The following is a 4,595-nucleotide window of genomic DNA, read 5'->3' as shown; positions in this document are numbered from 1 at the left end:
ATGATCTACACGCAGAGTGCATGGCCCAGTGACTGTTCACACACTGACCCCTGTGGGTACCAGTGCCCGGATCACGAAATAGAACCTTACATCTGCACTTCGAAACCCCGCTCTTGCCCGGCTCTGTCACCCCAAAGGTGATATCCCGAGGTGTTTGGAAGGCTGTTTTTCTCTAACCATAAAGATGGCTGGACTATGCCCGAAGCAGACCAATCCTCCTCCTCTCCAGCTATGGACATGCCTCCCTGTCCTTCCCACTCAGCGCCACTGCTACCCAAAGTGCTCATCTTCTTCAAAATGGAGCCGGCAATGCTTTATCTGTAATGAATTATTTTCTACTGAGATTCAGGAGGTGGACAAGTGGTCACTGATAAGCGGTTGTTATGGACGGGTTTCTAAAGAGGGTAACACTTGCCCCATCTAGGACATGGCTTGGTTCGTGGGTGTGTGTATATGTGTCCATCTGTCTCTTTCTCCCTCCAGCACCTGCATCAGCACAGCCCGTGGTTGCAAAGAAGACACTTCTGTGCCAGGACCAAAGACCCACCATATTGCTAGGTAATGTTTTGTTCATGACTGAATTGAAGGGTTTGAAGCATTTAAATATGTAGTTTTAAAAGTTTAAGAGATTTTACTTAAACTGGTTTGTCAGGGAGACAGAACATCAATCAAAGAAGGCCCCTGGTAAATGACTGTTAAAATTGACTGGATTTATAAAGGGGCTTCCCTGGGGGTTCAGCTGATAAAGAATCTGCCTGCAATGCAGGAGACCTGGGTTTGATCCCTGGCTTGGGAAGATGCCCTGGAGAAGGGAGAAGCTACCCACTCCAGTTTTCTTGGGCTTCCCTGGTGGTTTAGACAGTAAAGAATCTGCCTGCAATGCAGGAGACCTGGGTTCGATCCCTGGCTTGGGAAGATCCCCTGGAGGAGGGCATGGCAACCCACTCTAGTATTCTTCTGGAGAATCCATGTGGATGGAGGAGCCTGGTGGACTACAGTCCGTGGGGTCTCAGAGTCAGACACAACTGAGCGACAAAGCACAGAATATAGAGTTTATAAACAGTAAAAGATTTTTAAGTTGGACGTCAGCGCTTAAGGAAAAGTTATGTTTTTAAATCTAGTATTTTAATAAATTGAATATTTATTTAAAAAACAAAAGTGACTGCTACTAGTTGTTTCTATACACAAAAGTCATCTTAAAAAAAGCTCCAGAGTGCGCGTGGCCACAGTGGCTGGTGTGGGGTTGAGTCAGTCATGAGACCCGGAGCTGTGGACCGGCAGGTGGCCTGGCGAGCTGGCGACAGAGTGGCGGGTGCGGGGTTCAGGAGGCCTCGCCTTGCCGCTGCCACCCCCACCCGCAGCCAGCCACACGCTGTGGACATGCCCTGGCTCTGCGCTGTTTCCGATGGCATCTGCCTCTGCGGCCACAGCAAAGCACAAGCAGATCCTGTCAAATTCAAAGGCCCCTTCACAGATGCAGTCACTACAAATCTTACACTGAGAAATCCATCAGATCAAAGAGTGTATTTCAAAGTGAAGACGATAGCACCTCGTGGGTCCTGTGTGAGGCCCAACAGGGGAATCACTGACCCAGGGTGGACGGTGACCCCAGTGAGATGAGTAAGCACAAGTTAATGGTACAGACCATCTTTGCTCCACCAAGCGTTTCAGACATGGAAGCCGTGTGGAAAGAGGCAAAACCCCATGAATTAATGGGTTCTCAATTGAGATTCTTGCCTGGAGAATCCCATGGACAGAGGAGCCTGGCAGGCTACAGTGGGGTCACAAGAGTCGGACACGGCTTAGCGACTAAACCACCACCACCACCACAACTGAGATGTGTGTTTGAGATGCCCAGTGCAAATGATAAATAGGAGGACATGGAACCCAGCAAAGCTGTTCCTCTGAACGCTGCGAAGCTGGACGACCCCTGCCAAGGCTGCTCTGTGTTACCCTCAACAAGACCGAGATGAGGGAGCTCATGGAAGAGTGCAGAAGGCTCCAAGGGGAGCTGGAAGAAGAAACCCAGCCTCTGAGGGAGGAGGCTGAGCCTCAGCAAGGGAGCACATCCGGATAAACCGGGATCCAGCTCAGCTGGGGCCTCCAGAGAGAACGTCACCAGTCTCCTGCCTTCACTTCTTGTTGTCACCGCAGCCATCGTCACTGGATTCTTTATAGGGAAGTTCACCTTGAAGAGTGACGCGCACAGAGTGCTATTTCTTTGTTTCCTTTTGACCGGAAAAGCTTCATTGCAAAGACTGAAGGTGAAACTCCAATACTTTGGCCACCCAATGCAAAGAACTGACTCATTGGAAAAGACCCTGATGCTGGGAAAGATTGAAGGCAGGAGGAGAAGGGGACGACAGAGGATGAGATGGTTGGATGGCATCACCAGCTCAATGGACATGAGTTTGAGCAAACTCCGGAAGATAGTGGAGGACAGGGGAGGCTGGTGTGCTGCAGTCCACGTGGTCACAAGGAATCGGACGCAACTGAGCAACTGAACAACAGCTGCCTTACTGGTGCTGTGGTCCACGGCGCCCATGCTCTGCGGACAGCGTCCTGTGGACTTTGCCAGCAATGATCCCGCGGTTAGAAAGAGACGTGGGCGAGCAGACCCTGGGTTCCAGACAGCGCCATTGTCACCAGACCATCCCTACAGGTCTGATTGCACATTCAGTCCTTTATGAAATTCACAAATAAAGAACTGTTCTTTCTTTGTGATTTTAATAAGAGTTCAAGAATTGTCCAGAGTCTTGCAAATGTTATTTTAATGATCCCTTTGAATTTTATGTGTTGCTGTTAACACTTGAAATATGATCTATTTAGATTGCTAATCCCACTCATTCAGGAAATGCCTATTCTATGGGGAAATGGTGCCTTGTACAGTGTAAATTTTCTCCTTCACCTTTGCTCATATTATGGCAGGATTTTTCTCATCCCTTATAAAGCGGTTGTAGACTGAGTTTTTCATTTTTCCAATTCGGCTCCATGGTATTTAACACAAAAATAATAAAATTGTTAACAGATTCTTGCTTGATAAGAAAAAAACACAAACCTTTTACTGCAGTAAGTGCAGGCTTTTGCAGGGGTGGGGGTGGGAGGGAGGGGGAGGAGAGTGTGACTGCTGGGAGGCGTGGTGCCCACAGGCTTCAAATCTAGTTCCTGCACTTGCTCAGTAAGTCACTTCAGTCGTGTCCGACCCTGTGCGACCCCATAGACGGGAGCCCACCAGGTTCCTCTGTCCCTGGGATTCTCAAGGCAAGAACACTGGAGTGGGGTACCATTTCCTTCTCCAATGTGTGAAAGTGAAAAGTGAAAGTGAAGTCTCAGTCGTGTCCAGCTCTTAGCGACGCAATGGACTGCAGCCTACCAGGCTCCTCCATCCATGGGTTTTTCCAGGCAAGAGTACTGGAGTGGGGTGCCATTGCCTTCTCCAGCACTTAACTTGGTTTCCCCATAAAAAAGGACGTGCTGCGGTCCTGTCACCTAAGGGGCCTGAGACTCACTAATGACATCAGGTTAGGGGATTGTGACCAGCATTTTAAAGGGCTGTCAGATAAAATACAGGACCTCCGTTAAATCTGATTTTCACACAATGAAGGCATTTTTTTTTCAGTATAAATATATCCCCAGTATTATCCAGGGCTTACACATACTAATAAAAAGTCTTTGTTGTTTATCTTAAAGTCAGATTTGACTGGGAGTCCCATATTTTTATGGCTAAATCTGGCAACCCTAAGTGGTGTAGAAGTGAAAGCCTCAGAAAGGGCCTCACAGTGTGGGAGTAAATGCTACCTCAGGTGTCTGTGTGGCTGTGCACAGGGTCACACCTGAGATGCATCTCCTACCACGGACTGGGGTGTGAAAGCCGCTGTCCCGGGTGGCCCTTAGTGTCAGAGACCCGCAGAGGAGGTAACAGTGCCTGGTGAGAATAAGGGCACTGCTGCTGTAATAATCAGCGTTGCCCCATTCTCTGCCCTACTCCACATTTTTGTTTTGGAGAACATTTCTCTCTTTAAAAAAAATTTTTTTTTTTAATTTGGTTGCACCAGGTCTTAGTTTTGGCATGTGTTGGCATGTGGGATCTTTTTTTTTTTTTTAAGTTGTGGCATGTGAACTCTTAGTTGCAGCATGCAGCATCGAGTTCCCTGATCGGGGACGGGAACCCTGGCCCCCCTGGCACTGGAAGCTCGGAGTCTCAGCCCCTGGACTACCAGAGCAGCCATGGAGAGGATTTTTCTTGAAAGATCTCCAAGCTTTCAAAGGTTTACTGCGACAGTACTCCGAAAGCGTTCCCTGCTGATCAGACTCTCAGCTCTCTTCGGAAGGAAGGGGACCAGTTCCACGCTCTGGGCTCACCCGGGAGCAGACGCCCCCATGGGGGCAATGCGCCCTTCCCATCGAACACCTGCACGCAGGACCGCGAGGTGGCGGCCCGAGGCTGCGATCTGGGCGAAGGGACTCCGCCCGTCGGGCGCCGGCACCGCGGTGACGCGCTTCCGGTCGTCCCCGCCCGCACCGCGGTGACGCGCTTCCGGTCGTCCCCGCCGGCGCCGCGGTGACGCGCTTCCGGTCGTCCCCGCCCGCGCCCC

At 50.2% G+C, this 4,595-nt stretch overlaps 1 pseudogene; it reads left to right on the top strand.

Annotated features, from left to right (window-relative positions):
- Window positions 1-1,147: 1,147 nt before the first annotated feature.
- Window positions 1,148-2,776, top strand: LOC136147394 (vesicle-associated membrane protein-associated protein A-like; annotated as a pseudogene).
- The last annotated feature ends 1,819 nt before the right edge of the window (window positions 2,777-4,595 follow it).

Source organism: Muntiacus reevesi, chromosome 15 (assembly GCF_963930625.1).
Source record: "Muntiacus reevesi chromosome 15, mMunRee1.1, whole genome shotgun sequence".
Classification (NCBI taxonomy): Eukaryota; Metazoa; Chordata; class Mammalia; order Artiodactyla; family Cervidae; genus Muntiacus; species Muntiacus reevesi.
The sequence above is the reverse complement of the archived record's forward strand: the minus strand, read 5'-3'. Positions and strand labels throughout refer to the sequence as shown.